Raw genomic sequence first — 17,733 nt, 5'->3', positions numbered from 1 at the left:
CTCTCCATGAACCCTAGCAATGCCCAGCAATACCAACCTACTCCTATCTCTCTGGACCTGCTCTACCAGCACATGCTTCAACTCCGAGTGCTCCAGAGAGAGTCGAGCTAAGAGCTATTTGCCTCTAGAGAGCTATAGGGTGGGCATCAGAAGACCTTTGTTCTAATCTGGCTGGCCCAACATCTTGCCCTTAGAAAAGTCCGTTGATCTCTCTAGACTTCCTCTTACTCACTTTAAAAATAAGGCAGGAAAGATACTTCCAGGATCCTTTGTGGTCCCAACACCCTCGAAGTGAGCCCAACTGGTAAACACACATGCAGGTAATTAGACATGTTCTTGCAGATTTCTTGCAAATTCCCCCCCAAGAACTACAGGGTCCTCTTTTTTATAGTGCATCACAAAGGCTGCAAAGTAGATGTAGCAGATCACATGATGTGGCCACAGAATTTAGACAGCCCTATCTCTGAACCCCGGCTCTATCAGTCCCTGGCTCCACAGCCTTGGCAAGCCCTTAACTTCCTGAAGCTTCCTTTTCCTCCTCCATAAGATGGCGTTTTTGTAAGGGTCCCCATCCCCCAAAGCTGTGAGGACACAAGAGGTGAGGACTGGACTCCTGCTGAGGGCTTAGTGTATGAGACCCTTACGGTCATCACTGTGTACTCAGGCTTCCTCTTCCATTTTCAACCTGGGACATAGGAACCAAAGGGGAAACTTCAACAGGAGACAGAGTTGGAAAGGGCATGGGATGGACAGATGGTGTGACTCCAGATGGCCGCACATGGCTGATCTGGGGAAGAAAATGGCTCACCCTCTGGCCAGCCCCACCCACGTGTATCTGGGCAATGTCAGTGAGATACTGGGCTGGAAAAAGCTAGAGAACACTAACACATCCAAAGTGGGAATTACAGATATTTCTGAAATGCATCCCCAACTCTCTATCTCAGCAGGCAATGCCAAATCCCTGGGCTAAAGCATGGGGTCTGTTCTTTCCTTCACTCCACACTGGCACCATTCCTAATCAGAATTTCATTCCCCATGGAAGCAGTCAACTCAAAGCCTCCAATTCTTCCAGCATCTGAGACCTCAGCCCATCTGCTCTAAATCCTTGAAAAGAAACAAATAAACTGATAAATCAAACAACATTCCTACCATTTCTCTCTTTAAAAAAAAAGAAAGAAAGAAAGAAAGACAGACAGACTTGGCATTTATTTATAATGGGAACAAAATGGAAGCAACCTACATGTCTAACGATAGAGAATTCATCATATATATAACAGTTTTTTTTTTAAGATTTTATTTATTTATTTGATAGAGAGAGATCACAAGTAGATGGAGAGGCAGGCAGAGAGAGAGAGAGATGGAAGCAGGCTCCCTGCTGAGCAGAGAGCCCGACGCGGGACTCGATCCCAGGACCCTGAGATCATGACCTGAGCCGAAGGCAGCGGCTTAACCCACTGAGCCACCCAGGCACCCGAGAATTCATCATATAAACGGTAACCTCGTAACAGATCATACTACGATAGGGGAGTGTACTATAATAGAATGTCGTATGACGTTATATATAATACTACAGTGCACGTTCCTGTTGAATATTAAGGGCAACCACGGATACAGCATTGAGTGATGGTTACTGGTGTGAACTCCAGAGGTGGACGGACCTGGGGCTGACTCCCAGGTCCACCACATACTAGCTATGTGACCTTGTCAAGCCTCTCTCTGCCTTAGGTGTGCATCAGAAAAATGACAATAATAATAAAACAAGCTCTGGGGGTGCCTGGGTGGCTCAGTGGGTTAAAGCCTCTGCCTTCAGCTCAGGTCACAATCTCAGGGTCCTGGGATTGAGCCCTGCATCGGGCTCTCTGCTCAGCGGGGAGCCTGCTTCCCCCTCTCTCTCTGCCTGCCTCTCTGCCTGCTTGTGATCTCTCTCTCTGTCGAATGAATAAATAAAATATTTAAAAAAAAAAAAAAAAACCTCTGACTCCCCAGTCAGACTTCCTGCCTGGTTTAAATCCTGGTTTTGGGGGCACCTGGGTGACTCAGATGGTTAAGCGTCTGCCTTCAGCTCGGGTATGATCTCCAGATGCCTGGGATAGAGTTCCAGTTCAGAAAGGAGTCTGCTTCTCCCTCTTCCTCTCCCCCTGCTTGTGCTCTCTCTCTCTCAAATGAATAAATAAAATCTTTATAAAAAATAAATCCTGGTGGGGCGCCTGGGTGGCTCAGTCATTAAGCGTCTGCCTTTCTTCTCGGGTCATGATCCCGGCCGGGATCCTGGGTTCCAGCTCACATCAGGCTGCCTGCTCGGCGGGAGGCCTGCTTCTCCTTCTCCCATTCCCTCTGTTTGTGTTCTCTCTCTCACACTGTGTTTCTCTCTGTCAAATAAATAAAATATTTTTAAAATTAAATAAATAAATAAATAAATCCTGGTATGGAGACTGGGGAGGGTATGTGCTAGAGTGAGTGCTGTGAATTGTGTAAGATCATGATTCACAGACCTGTCTGTACCCCTGAAGCAAATAATACACTATATGTTAATTAAAAAATAAATAAACAAAAACTTATAAAAATAAATCCTGGTTCTGTCACTTTCCAGTAGCTGTGCAGTTTTGGACTGGTTAATGAAGCCTTCTGTTCCTCAGTTTCCTCATCTGTAAACAGATCTACCACCCAGGGGCTTTTGGGGTGAAAATTAAATGAGGTAACACATTAATTCCTTAGAATAGTACTCAGCACAGCTAATAGGAGCCTGTCACCCCCATTTCCATGCCACCTCTCAACCACCAAGTGATTCCTAAATATAAACATACGTCCAAGTTATCTAGAATACACCACCTCGAAAAAGATCCCCCGAGCTACTCCGGATGGGTCCCATCAACCAGGATCCAGCCCATGTAGGACCCCTTGGCGGGGTGTCTGTCACGGGCAAGAAGGGGTGAAGCAGGCACGGCCCCCTTCCCTTGAGCAGGAGCAGCTGGAGGGTTCTAGGGCTCACTTTAGTCCAGTGGAAAAACAGCAGCCTGAGCTCAGGGTCTGGTGAGTCACGTGGTCATGTGCCCTGCCCTTGAGCTTTATGGGGAAACTCACTGGCTGTCCTGATGGAGGGTCCCAAGTGCCCCGTTTCCACTCAACAAAAGCCCGACTGAGCCGGGGTCACAGATAGGCAGCCACCTGTTGAACCACAGCCTAACTCAGTTCCCATCTTAGTTCTTCCTCTGGGTAAACCCTGGCACTATTATCAATTTAACCCTCAAAGAGGGGGGTGGGTGGCCAATCTGCTATTTCTCTTGAGCCCAACTGTCAATTTCCCATGGTTCTTGACTCCCAACAGAACTAGGGTAATTCATACGGCAACAGGGTTACACTTTTCAGAGTCTATACATACACACAGGATCCCACTTGATCACGACAGTCATCATCTGCACGTGTAGAATGCTTCAACATGTTAGCAAGCGCTTTCTTTGCCACTGACTGAATTTCATCTTCACAAGAACACAGAGAGCAGAGCTGGAGGAACTCCAGTGGGGTGGATGGTGAGGTGAATGGAGGTATGGGGTGTTGGCTGGGAAGGCAAGCCCCAAGGTCACAAGGAGGGTATGACCTCAGCGAGGGCTGGGCCTGCCTCCTCAGCTCCTCAGGCTCCAAACTAGGACCTGCCAACACACGTCCAGGGGAGTCTCCACTCCTGGGGCAAACTCAAGGTAACCAGTGCTCCCAGGCAGAGGTGCACTTCACACAGCCAAGTGTAAACCAACAGTGGGAGACACAGCGACTGAGCAGACATGACAGAGGCACTTGGGGCCTCGGGCCAGTACATTCTCTCCATGTAGACCCTTCCCCAAAGGCAACCAAAGGCAAAGCAGAAGGGAGTTAGGGAGTAAAGAAGCGGAACAAAGGGAAGCAGCCAACAAAGTTCCTGTGTTGGGGGCATGGCCTGGAAGAGGTCACTTTTTCCACAAAAGGGAAAATCACTAGGCTGGGTCAGCTTCCCTCTCTACTCGGTGACCTTGTGCCTGAGCTGGGATGCCTGGGTGGCTCAGTTGTTGAAATGTGTCTTCAGGAATGCCTGGGTGGCTCAGTCATTAAGCGTCTGCCTTTGGCTCAGGTCATGATCCCAGGGTCAGTGGATAGAGCCCCACATCAGGCTCCCTGCTCAAGGGGAGGCCTGCTCCTCCCTCTCCCACTCTCCTGCTTGTGTTCCCTCTCTTGCTGTATCTCTCTCTGTCAAATAAACAAATAAAATCTTAAAAAAAAAAAAAAAAAGTGTCTGTCTTCAGTTCTGGTCATGATCTCTGGTACTGGTATTGAGCCCCATGTCTTTGGGCTCCCAGCTCAGCGGGGAGTCGGTTTTGCCGTCTCCCTCTGCCCCTCCCACTGCTCGTGCTCTCTGTCTCTCTCTCTCAAATGAATAAATACAATATACATACATACATACATACATACATACATAAAGTATCCAGAGCTAATGGACCTTTCTTTGTAGCCATGTTAGGTTAAGTTTCTGGGAACTAAGGTTGTGGGGAAAATGAAGGTGTCATGGTTAGGAAGCCATTCTCTTTAAGGTAACTCGGCACATCTCCAGTCTGCTTTGATCTCACGGTCTATCTCTCAGAGTCGGATTTTTCTTTGCAGCTCTGGCTGGAGGTGAGGGAAGTAGGCAGAGATGCCTCTCCATGGCTGTTAGATGGTACTATTATCCTCATCTTGTATGGGAGTTGTGGTAACAAAACCATCCTTTGTATATGAAGGACTCTAAGCTCCTTGGAGTAGAGATCCTGGGGGATTGACCTCAGACTCTAACCTCCTGGCCCACTGGAACAGTAGTTCAGGAACACCGTGGCACAGAGCACAGAGTCTCCCCACCAGGAGCCTTCAGCAAGATGGAAGACGAGGACGCTGGAGGTCATAGGACAGTGGTCCCTCCCACAAGCTGGCTGCCAAGGGCGTCCACTAGAAGAACTCTATGATAGCTATAGAGGCCGAGTGGTGCAGAACCATTCACCTCTTTCCCCAGTACCCCACCTAAATGCTCTCATTTGCAGAATGACTCACTTGGATCAGATGGTCCAAGCTGTGGCCCTGAAATGATAGACTCTCAGGTTCAGAAGGGGATTCAAAGGCGCCTACTTGAGCCTAACCAAATTATTCATTTTCCCCACAACCCTAGTTCCCAGAAACTTACATTTCAAAGACCAGTAAAATTTCCCCCCAAATTTTGGAGACCAAAAAGCAAGACTATTGTCAAGTGAGGGTATTAGGGAAAAAACCTCTGGTCTATATATACCATATTTCATAAAACAAAGACTACCTGAGCACCAAGCACTTAAAGAGGGCTCAGAATAAAGGATGGTACTTATTTAAAAAATCTAATCTTTATTATTATGTTTCATTTTCATTTATTTCCTTTTATTTATTTTTTTTAGTTTAAATTCAATTAATTAACATACAACATATTATTGGTTTCAGAGGTAGAGTCGGTGATTCATCAGTCTTCCATAACTGTTCTATAACTATTCCATCATGTGCCCTCCCTAATGGCCATCACCCCGTCGTTACCCCATTCCCCCCCCATCTCCCCCTCTGGAACCCTTACTTTATTTCCTATGATTAAGCATCTATTATGGTTTGTCTAATCTTTATTATTACGATGATGACTTTTTGTAAATTCTACACCCAACGTGGGGCTCAAACTTACACCCTTGAGATCAAGAAATTGCAAGTTCTACCAACTGAGTCAGCCAGATGCCCCAATGGATAGTACTTTTCTTTTTCTTTTCTTTTCTTTCTTTTTTTTTTTTTTTAAGATTTCATTTAATTATTTGTAAGAGAAAGAGAGAAAATGAACCGGGGGAGCAACAGGCAGAGGAAGCAGGTTCCCTGCTGAGCAAGGAGTCCAATGTGGGGCTCCATCCCAGGACCCTGGGATCATGACTGGAGCCGAAGGCAGACACTTAACCGACTGAGCCACCCAGGCGTCCCATGGACAATACTTTTAACGGAATGAACTTAATCACCCAAAACACCCAGTACATCCTCTGATGAAAACTAGTTTGGAATCACAGCCCTGTACCAGCCCCTCAGTGATCTGTGCAGTGCCTGTTAAAACTGACTCAGCAGGGGCACCTGGGTGGCTCAGTGGGTTAATCCTCTGCCTTTGGCTCAGGTCATGATCTCAGGGTCTGGGATCGAGCCCCGCATCGGGCTCTCTGCTCAGCGGGGAGCCTGCTTCCCCCTCTCTCTGCCTGCTTGTGATCTCTGTCTGTCAAATAAATAAATAAAATCTTAAAAAACAAAAAACCTGCCTCAGTGTCGGGAGCTCACCATTGGAGACAGCCTGACTCGGTTTCAAAAAACTCTTACTAAGTTTTAAAAAAATTTATAAACATATTTTATAAAAAATTAATCTGTAAGGGATAATATTTCAGTAACCTTCATACCTTCACTCCACTCCACTGCACATTCTGCAATCACATTCAGCACCAATTCCACGGAGGCCGGGTAAGTAGTAAGAATAATTGCTAAACCATCGAGTGTCTATGAGCTGAGCACCACTGCTCTGAGCGGTTAATATGTACTCACTCAGTTACTTCCTAGAACTACCTCACGGGGCAGGTATAACTATTATTCCTGCTTACAGACTCTTAGGAAACATAAAGACTAATTTGCCCAACTTGGCCAAGTTCACATTCCAATTCTAGCAGCCTGGTTCCAGAGCCTCTCCTCCTAACGACCACACTTGTAGTAGTAAGGCTTCCTTACACATCCATTTCGAGGCAGGAAACACATCCACTTCCCTCCTCCTCCCATGGCCTCTGCTCCAGTTCAACTTCTCCTTCCATTTCCCCTGGACTGCTGCAGTAAACCCAACCCATATCCCTGCTTCCACTCTCTGCATCTAATGTACTCCTTCCTCCTATCCTGCACACATTCATTCATTCATTCATTTACTTATTGTGTAGGCTCCATGTCCGGTGTGGAGCCCAATGCAGGGCTTGAACTCATGACCCTGGATCAAGACCTGAGCCGAGATCAAGAGTCAGATACTTAATTGATGGAGCCACCCAGGCGCCCTCTTGCACACATTTAATATTATCATAAAAGTAGTTACACTCAGTTAAAGAAAATATGGGAAATACAGACAACCAGAAAGAAAAGGAAAAAGAATCCAATCTTATTCACAGTCTTACCAACCACCAAAACCGTCTCTATGAACATTTTGATAATTTTCCTTCCAGTCACTCTTTTTCTTTCTTTTTTTTTTTTTTTTAAGATTTTTATTTATTTATTTGACAGACAGAGATCACAAGTAGGCAGAGAGGCAGGCAGAGAGAGAGAGGAGGAAGCAGGCTCCCCGCTTGAGCACAGAGCCCGATATGGGGCTCGATCCCAGGACTCTGAGATCATGACCTGAGCTGAAGGCTGAGGCTTTAACTCACTGAGCCATCCAGGCACCCCCAGTCACTCTTTCTTAATACATGAAGACTTTTGGGTGCCTGGGTGGCTCAGTCGATTAAGCAGCTGCCTTCCACTCAGGTCATGATCCCAAAATCCTGGGATGGAGTCCGACATCGGGCTCCGTGCTCAGCAGGGAGTCTGCTTCTCCCTCTCCCCCTGCTTGTTGCTCCCCCTGCTTGTGTGCTTGCTCTCTCTCTCTCTGTGTCAAATAAATAGATAAGATCTTAAAAAAAAAAAAATACATGAAGGCTTTTTATCCATAAAAGAGATTTTTTTTTAACTTGACTATAATCACAGTACATCTAAACTTTTAGTGAAAATTATCTCATGGGCATTTTTCATGTTATTAAACACAATTGATGTTATAAAGCTAAGCTCTGATCATATTAATTATATTTCAAAAATTTCCAAAGCTCCTCCTGCTCCTATCACAAAAATTTCAATTCCTTAGTTTGGTATTCATGGCCTTCTATAATCTACTGAAGAGTTTTTGGTTTTTGAGGGTTTTTTTGTTGTTGTTGTTTTTAAGATTTTATTTTTAAGTAATCCCTACACCCGATACAGGGCTTGAACCCAAAATCCCGAGATCAAGAGTTTCACGCTTCATCAACTGAGCCCACCAGGCGCCCCTACTGCAGTATATTTTATCTCCTATTTTTTTTTAAGATTTTATTTATTTATTTGACAGACAGAGATCACAAGTAGACAGAGAGGCAGGCAGAGAGAGAAAGAGAGAGGAGGAAGCAGGCTCCCCGATGAGCAGAGAGCCTGATTCGGGGCTCGATCGCCAGACCCTGAGATCAGAACCTGAGCAGAAGGCAGAGGCTTTAACCCACTGAGCCACCCAGCTGGCTCAAATTTATAAAATAAAATTTTATTTTATTTATTTACTTGAGAGAAAGAGTGTGTGTGAGAGAGCAGAAACTGGGGGAGCTACAGAGGGAGAGGGAGAGGTAGGTTCCTTGCTGAGAAAGAAGCCCCATGTGGGGCTCGATCCCAGGACCCTGAGACCATGACCAGAGCCAAAGGCAGATGCCCAACCGACTGAGCCACTCTGGCGCCCCTTATCTCCCATTTTTCCATACCCTGGCCCTCATCCCGATACATATTCTTAGCATATGGGATCTTCATTGTTTGAATACTTCCTAAACACACACCCTGGGCCTTTGTTGACACCTTCCCTCTACCCTAACCAAGCTCTACCATCATTGGCTCCGGGGAAATACCTTGGAGTTTTATAGGACTCCTTTTTTCCCTCACATGACCCACATCCCATCCATCAGTAACTTCAAACGGCTTTGACTTGGAGTATCTATCGTGAACCCAAACACTTCTCAGTATTTGCCCCTTGACCTTCCAAATTCAAACCACCTGTATTTCTCACCCAAGTGAATGTAACAGCCTACATCTGGACCTCCCTGCTTTTCACTCTGGCCTCCACTCACACTGCTTCTGATGCAGGAACCAAAGGGTTCTGTAGAAAAGTAAATTTTAAAAAAGATTTTATTTATTTATTTATTTATTTATTTGGGTGGGGGGGGGAGCAGACACCCCTGCTAAGCTGTGAGCCTGACCCTGGCTTGATCCCAGGACCCTGGGATCATGGCCTGAACTGAAGGCAGACACTTAACCCACTGACCCATCCAGGTGCCCCAGCAGTGGGATTTTTAAAAAGCTCCCCCAGGTGATTCTAATGTCCAGACAGCACTGAGAACCACCAAAGCTCTGGTCAACCCTTGACCAGGAAACCTATCTCTAGAAATCTATCCTTTAAAAAAAGTTACTAATAGAATCTTAATAGGCCTCTATCGATTAAGGAAATTGAATCAATAACTAATAACTTTCCAAAACAGAAAGCACCAGGCCGGGACGCCTGGGTGGCTCAGTTGGTTAAGCGGCTGCCTTCGGCTCAGGTCATGATCCCGGCGTCCTGGGATCGAGTCCCACATCGGGCTCCTTGCTCAGCAGGGAGCCTGCTTCTCCCTCTGCCTCTGCCTGCCATTCTGTCTGCCTGTGCTTGCTCTCCCCCCCCCTCTGATAAATAAATAAAATCTTAAAAAAAAAAAAAAAAAAAAGCACCAGGCCCAGATGGGTTCACTGGCAATTTTACCAAACATGTAAGGAAGGAATTATACTAATTCTCTGGAATCTTCTTTAGAAGATAGAAGCAGAAGGACTGCATCCCAACTATTCTTCTGAGGCCAGCATTACCCTAATACCAAAATCAGACAAAAATATTACAAGAAAAAATTTAAAAAAACTATGGACCCAATTTCTCATGAATATAAATGCAAAAATCCTCCACAAAATATTAAGAAATTGAATCCAACAATGTATGAAAATTATACACCATGATCAGGTGAGAATTATCCCAGGTATGCAAGGCTGGTTTAACATTAAAAAATCAATTAAAATAATCCATCATATCAATAGGCTAGAGAAGAAAAATCAAGGATGGTATCAGCAGAGGCAGAAACACATTCGACAAAATCCAACACCCATTCATGATAGAAACTCACAGTAACCAGAAATAGAGGGATACTTCTTCAACTTGAAAAAGAATAGCTACCTAAAACCCATAGCTAATATCATATTTAATGATGAGAAACTCGGTTTTCCCACTAAGATGAGGAACAAGATAAGGATGTCCCTTTTCACCACTGTTTTCAATGAAATAAATGATATACAGATTGGGAAGGAAGAAACAAAGCTGTTTTTGTCCAAAAATGGCATGATTACCTATACGGAAAATTTTAAATAATCAACAACAAAAAGTCCTAGAATGAATAAGCAATTGTAGCAAAGTTTCAGGATACAAGATTAATATGCTCAAGTCAATCACCTTTCTATATACTAACAAGTGGAACAAGTAAAATTGGAAATTACCATTGACATTAGCAGCCCCTTCCAAAATTAAATAGTCATTATTTTTTATATGAAATACCATATAAACAGATCTAAATGAGAAAAACTATAAAACTCTGATGACTCTGATGAAGGATACCAAAGAATTAAATGTTCATGGGTAAGAAAATCCAATATCGTCAAGATGCCAGTTCTTCCCAACTTGATCTGTAATTTCAACACAACCCCCCCCCCAAATTCCAGTAACTTATTTTGTGGATAAAAACAAACTGATTCTAAAATTTATATGGAGAGACAAAAGACCCAGAACAGCCAACTCAGTATTGAAGGAGAACAAAGTCAGAGAAGACTGACAATACCCAATCTCAAGACAGTGTCGTGTTGGTGAAAGAATTGACGAAAACGTCAATGGAACAGAACAGAGAACCTAAAATAGACCCACAAAAATATAACCAACTGATATTCTTTTCTTTAAAATGTGGAACACTTGGGGCACCTGGGTGGCTCAGTGAGTTAAAGCCTCTGCCTTCGGCTCAGGTCATGATCCCAGGGTCCTAGGATCGAGCCCTGGGTCTGGTTGGGCTCTCTGCTCAGCAGGGAGCCTGCTTCCTCCTCTCTTTCTGCCTGTCTCTCTGCCTACTTGTGATCTCTGTCTGTCAAATAAATAAATAAAACCTTTTAAAATATGGAACACTTCACAAATTTGCGTGTCATCCTTGTGCAGGGGCCATGCTCATCTCTTCTGTATTGTTCCAATTTTAGTATATGTGCTGCCGAAGCGAGCACTATAACCAACTGATTTTTTTTTTAAAGATTTTATTTATTTTTTTGACGGAGAGAGAGACAGCAAGAGAGGAAGCACAAGCAGGGGGAGGGGGAGAGGGAGAAAGGGGGGTGGGAGAGGGGGGAAGCAGGTTCCCTGCTGAGGAGAGAGCCCAATTCGGGGCTTGATCCCAGGACCTTGAGATCATGACCTGAGCTGAAGGCAGAGCCTTAAGGATTGAGCCATCCAGGTGCCGCTCAACTGATTTTTAATAAAATAGCAAAGGCAATACAATGGGGCAAAGATACTCTTTTCAATAAATAGTACTGAAACAATTGGACATCTATCCACCAAAAAATGAATCTAGATATAGGCCTACATTCCTCACAAAAACTCACTCAAAATGGATCATAGACCTAAACATAAAACTCAAAGCTATAGAACTTCTATTTTATTTTTTTTACGATTTTACTAATTTATTCGACAGAGACAGAGAAAGCACAAGCAGGGAGAGCAGCAGAAGGAGAGGAAGAAGCAGGCTCCCCACTGAGCAGGGAGCCTGACACAGCACTCGATCACAGGACCCTGAGATCACTACCTGAGCTGAAGGCAGATGCCTAACTGACTGAGCCACCCAGGTGTCCCCCAAACTACAGAACTTCTAGAAGAAAACACAGGAAAAGCCCTAAAAGACCTTGGATCAAGTCATAACTTTGTAGCTAGAACAGCAAAGGCATGATCCATGAAAGAAATAATTAATAAGCTAGACTTCATTAACATTAAAAACTTCTGCACTGCAAAAGACAATGTCAAGAGAATGAGGAGACAGGCTATGGATGATGATAAAATATTTACAAAAGATACATCTATAAAGGACTGTTGTCCAAAATACATAAACTCTTGAGGTGCCTGGGTGGCTCAGTTGGTTAAGTGTCTGCTTTTGGCTTGGGTCATGATCATGGAGCCCTGGGATAGAGCCCCACATCGATCAGGCTCCTTGCTCAGCAGGGAATACGCTTCTCCCTCTCCCTCTGCCTGTGTATGTGCTCTCTCTCTCTCTCTCTGTCAAATAAATAAATAAATAAATAAATAAATAAAGTCTTTAAAAACAAATATAAAAACAAAATACATAAACTCTTAAAGCTCAACAACATGAAAATTAACAATCTGATTAGAAAATGGACAAAAATCCTGAACAGACACCTCACAAAGAATAGATACGGATGGCACATAAGTATATGAAAAGTTGCTCAATATCATATGTCATCAGGTAAATGAAAATTAAAATAAAGATGAGATATCACATGTATAGGAAACACCTCATAGTCCTCCTATATGCTTGTCCTTTACTCTCACGTGACAACCATACTCACAATGCTGCTGACCCCTGATGTGTGGAGGTTCCCCCCACCCCACACCAAGCAATTCTGCAACACCTGCTGGGTGGCCTACAATTTACCTCCGTTCTCACACTACCTACTGAGAGAGAGTGTCAGATCTCACAGGTGAAGGTCTCACTCCCCCAGGACTTCCTGGGGGAGTCATACTTCAGATACCAGTAACAAGTAGTAGTCCCAGGTTACCTAGAACTCTGTCCAACTGTCTCCAGGTCAGAGGTTCCCATGACCACCTCCTCCTTGGATCTGACTAAACTGCTGGTTCACAGATCTCAGGGACACAGTTACTGACCTTGACCAGTTTATTAAAGGATATGATAAAAGCCAGACAATCAGCCAGATGAAGAGATACATAGGGCAAGATCTGGGAAGGTTCCAGGCTTCTGTACCTGTGGAGTTGGGGTGTATCACCCTCTCAGCACATGGATGTGTTTACCCACCTGGAAGCTCCCCAAACTTCAGACTATTGGGGTTTTGTGGAGGCTTCCTAATGGAGGCATTAATTATTAATTCCATTTCTATCCCCTCTCCCCGCTCTCCAGAATGAGAGGACAGGGCTGAAAATTCCAAGCTTTTAATCATGGTCTTTATAGTGAGCAGACCCACCCAGGAGCCAACCAGGAACCCACCCAGAGTCACTTCATTAGAACAAAAGACACTCCTGTCCCCAAGGAAATACCAAGGGGCTTCAGATCCCTATGTCAGGAACCTGGATCAAAGATCAAATATCAGAACAAAAGATGCTCCTTATGCTCTTATCACAGGAAATTACAGGGGTTTAGAAACTCTGTGCCAGGAACCAGGGGCAGAGACCAACATATATTTTTTCTGTTATTTCCTACCACTCCACACCTAAATGGCCAATATCCAGAAGTCTGACAACGCCAGATGCTGATCCTAGTGTGGAGCAGCAGGAACTCTCCGTCATCGCTGGGGGGGAGTGCAGAGCGGGGGAGACACTTTGAAGACCAGTCTGGCGGTTTCTTACAAAACTAAATACATTCTTCGCATAATTTCAGTAATTGTGCTCCCGGGCATTTACCCAAGTGAACTGAAAACACATTCACAAAAAAAAAACCTGCCTGGGGATGTTCACAGCAGCTCTATTTATGATTGCAAAAGCTTGAAGAAACCAAGATGTCCTTCAGTTGGTGAATGGATAAAGAAACCATGCTTCATGCAGACAAGGAGGAAACTGAAATGCATATTCCTAAGTGAAAGAAGCCAATCTGAAAAGGCTGCTTATTATACAATTTAAACTATGTGACAGACTGGAAAATGCAAAACTATGCAAAGAGGAAAAAGATCAGTGGTTGCCAGGGGCTAGTGGGGAAGGACGGTAGAATAGAAGGGATAATAGAGCCCAGAGGATTTTTAGGGCTGTGAAACGACTCTGCGGGATACTGCACTGGCGGATACGTGTCATTACACATTTGTCAAAACCCATAAAATGTGTAACCCCAAGGGTGAACCTAGAGTAAACCATGGCCTTTGGGTGATAATGATAATAATGGGACAATGATTAGAACGGATGTGCCCTTCGGTGAAGGATGTCCATAGCGGGGCTGACAGTGGCGGAGGCTGTGTATGTGTGGGGATGGGGGGTAAATGAGAATGCTCTGCACTTTTTGCTTAGTTTTTCTCTGAACTTAAAAACTAAGTTTATTAGTTTAAAAGTATTGCCTATGTGTAGGACTACACCAGGGGTTATTTATGGGGCGCCTGGGTGGCTCAATTGGTTGGGTGTCCAACTCTTGATTTCTGCTCGGGTCATGATCTCGGGGTCATGGAATGGATCCCCGTGTCCAGCTCCGAGCTCAATACGGAGTCTGCTTGGGATTCTCTCTCTCCTTCTGTCCCTTCCTCCCGCTTATGCGTGCTCTCTCTCTCTCAAACAAATCTTCAAAAAAACCACAAAGGGTTATTTATGGTAGCAAATATGTGTAAACAATCTTACAGTCGGAGGGCAGGGGCATGGTTATGTGAATTACATTCCACAGCCACTAGTTCTATCTGTGAAGCATTTATAATGAGCAAAGCAAATGCTGAGACACTGAAAAAAGCAGGTATCTAGAACTATACGAACGGGATGATAAAACTATGTATTACAAAAAGCCCGGGAAGATGACATGCTGAAATGTTAGTCGTCTGTTGTCTTTGGGTTTTAAATTTTGTTTTTATGAATGTATATTCTTTTTATTGTAAAACTCATGATAAAAAACTTAAAAAATACAGAAATGGATAGCAAACAGAAATTACCCATAACTCCATTACCTGCCAGTAACAGAGGGCACCTTCAATTGTGAGAGAGTGGGTGATTTTCTTTTCTTTCTGTGTTCTACTACTTGCAGATTTTCTACTACTAGTAGTAAATTTACTACTTGATCTTGGAGTTGTGAGTTTGAGCCCCACATGTAGTGGGTATTTACTTAAAATTAACAAAAAAAAATATATTTTTAAAAAGATTATTTATTTATTTATTTATTTAGACAGAGAGAGAGAGAGAGAGAAGAGGAAGCAGACTCCCTGCTGAGCAGAGAGCCTGATATGGGGTTCAATCCCAGGACCTTGAGATCATGACCTGAGCTGAAGGCAGAGGCTTTAACCCACTGAGCCACCCAGGCACCCCAACAAAAAAATCTTAAATAAGTAAATAAACATAATCCTTTCCAGGCACCAGTTCTAAGGCCACCAACACCCTCTCCAGGGAATTTTTCAAATCCTCCAGATTGAATGGGGGCTCTCATCCCTATCTATGCTGATTTGTGTCTGTTTCAGCTCAGGATACAGCTTACTCTGTGTGCTTATTAATTGTGTACTTGCATTTCCTTTTCTCCTTGTAGGTAGAGACAAGTCTTTTTTTTTTTTTTTAAGATTTTATTTATTTATTTATTTGACAGACAGAGATCACAAGCAGGCAGAGAGAGAGGAAGGGAAGCAGGCTCCGTGCTGAGCAGAGAGCCTGCTGCAGGGCTCGATCCCAGGACCCTGGGATCATGACCTGAGCCGAAGGCAGAGGCTTTAACCCACTGAGCCACCCAGGTGCCCCGCAGGTGAAGACAAGTCTTACCCTTTCTGCAGCCCAGCTCTGAATCTAGAATTTACTTATCAAATGTCTGCCATGTTCCGTGGCACGTCCCTGCCAGCATATCTGTGTGCCCTCTCCCCAGCCAACATGGTGGATTCTCAAAGAGGATCCATCTTCCTTTAGGGGAGTTGGATGGCCTGAATCTCTCCCAGCTTCCTAGCTTGTAGGTTGCTCCATCGCTCCCTCCCACAGACCAGGACACAGGGGGCGCGGCATTTTCTCCAGAAGGGCCCCAGTCATAATGCACCTTTGTATGAAGAGGCAACCTTTGCACTGGCTCCAATTAGTATTTTCAGAAATCCGTTTATCAGATTAACTAGCTGGCACTGACATGCAGAACCTGACCCTGGGACAGAGATAGAGGCAAACTAAGGTGGGGTGGTGAGCAGGTGGCAGAGCAAAGATCGGGCTGGTGGGGAGCAGCGGGGAGCTGGATGGGTGCTCTGGGGTAGACGAGGCAGACTGGGGGCAAGACAAGTAAGGGGGCAGGGATTAAGGCTGGGGCCATGAAAATACATTTCCTGGGACACCCTGGGTAGCTCAGTTGTTGGGCATCTGCCTTGGGCTCTGGTCATGATCCTGGGGTCCTGGGATCAAGTACCACATCTGGCTCCTCGGTTGGTGGGGAGCCTGCTTCTCCCTCTCCAACTCCCCCTGCTTGTGTTCCCTCTCTAGCAAATAAATAAATAAATAAATCTAAAAAAAATAAAGAAAATACATTTCCTTTATTTTACCTAAACGCTTAGAGCCACAGCGTAAGCTAAAAACCAGGAGCAGCAGGAGAATCTGGCTAGACACCAAGAACAGCCTTAGTCTATCGTTTTAGGATTTCAGGTGATCATTTCTTTTCTGTCCCCAATGATGGCAATATCCACAATTATACAGCACTTACACCGTGCCATGGTCTATGCTTTTTATTGTGAACTTAAATCAATCTAAAAACCAGGGGAGAGAGATAAAGTAAGTTGCCCAAATTCCCACAGCCCGACGTGGACAATGTAGAGTACGGAATCCATCAGAACCTGTGCTCAGTCCGCCTGGGTGCTCTCCCCAAATGCTGGGAGGGCACAGTGAGATCCTCCCCTCCAGGATTAGGCATCCCTTCCCTCCCCCACCAGGGCCTCTGCTCAACCCTTTCACTTTTCCTTTCTGATTCTATAGGAGGAAGCAAAAGAGCTAGAAAGCCTGTAGCACTGAGGTGATTTTTACTTGCCTTCAGGGGCAGTATAGAGGTGACCAAGAAACAAGCTCTTAAAAAAATAAGTAAATAAAATAAAAGAGAGTGAGATCCACCCATTCCCTAATTGTGTGGTATTCAAAAGCTCCCTCTGGGGATGCCTGGGTGGCTCAGTCGGTTAAGCGTCTGCTTGTGGCTCAGGGATTGAGTCCCGAATCAGGCTCCTTACTCAGCAGGGACCCTGCTTCACCCTCTGCCTGTGACTCCTTCTGCTTGTGCTCCCCCCCTGTCTGATAAATAAATAAATAAATAAATAAATAAATAAATCAGTCAATCAAATCTTTGGGGGGGGGTAAGCTCCCTCCATCTCTCTATCTGCCCCCCAATTGCTGAGTTTAATGTAGCCTTGCAAATAACCTCTAAGCACCTCCTGAAATTGAGACAAGTTCGGGCATTTAAAAAATATTTATTGTAGGGACTTCTGGGTGGCTCAGTTGGTTAAGCATCCGACTCTTGGTTTCACCTCAGCTTGTGAGCTCAGGGGTCCTGGGATCGAGCCTTGCGTCAGGCTCCACACTCAGTGGGGAGTCTTCTCCCCACCACCCTCACTCTCGCTTCCTCTGCCCCTCCCCCCATCTTGTGTGCACACACACTCTCTCTCAAATAAATAAATAAACTAACTAACCAACTCACTAACTTACTGAATACCTACTGTGTGCCAAGCACTGGTGTAAGTGCCAGAATAATTTTTTTTGGCTGAAAGGATTATTATTATTAGTTTTTAAAGATTTTATTTATTTACTTGTCAGAGAGAGAGCGCACGTGTGGGCGCACACAAGCAGAGGGTGTGGCAGGCAGGGAGAGAAGCAGGCTCCCCACTGAGCAGGGAGCCAGATGTGGGGATCAATACCAGGACCATGGGATCATGACCTGAGGTGAGGGCAGATGCCCAACTGACTAAGCCACCCAGGCGCCCCAGCTGAAAGGTTTATTA

The 17,733-nt window shown here is 44.8% G+C and overlaps 1 protein-coding gene and 1 non-coding gene across 3 annotated transcripts in view; both read right to left on the bottom strand.

Annotated features, from left to right (window-relative positions):
• CCND3 (cyclin D3) overlaps positions 1–17,733 on the bottom strand; it is a 95,672-nt gene that overhangs the window by 36,719 nt on the left and 41,220 nt on the right. The gene's annotated exons all lie outside the window — the stretch shown is intronic.
• LOC132018820 (U6 spliceosomal RNA) lies at positions 10,994–11,100 on the bottom strand. The gene has a single exon (XR_009404602.1). It is a non-coding gene; the product is annotated as a U6 spliceosomal RNA (small nuclear RNA).

The sequence above is a fragment of the Mustela nigripes genome, chromosome 5, assembly GCF_022355385.1.
Source record: "Mustela nigripes isolate SB6536 chromosome 5, MUSNIG.SB6536, whole genome shotgun sequence".
Classification (NCBI taxonomy): domain Eukaryota; kingdom Metazoa; phylum Chordata; class Mammalia; order Carnivora; family Mustelidae; genus Mustela; species Mustela nigripes.
This window is presented reverse-complemented; position numbering and strand designations above follow the sequence as displayed.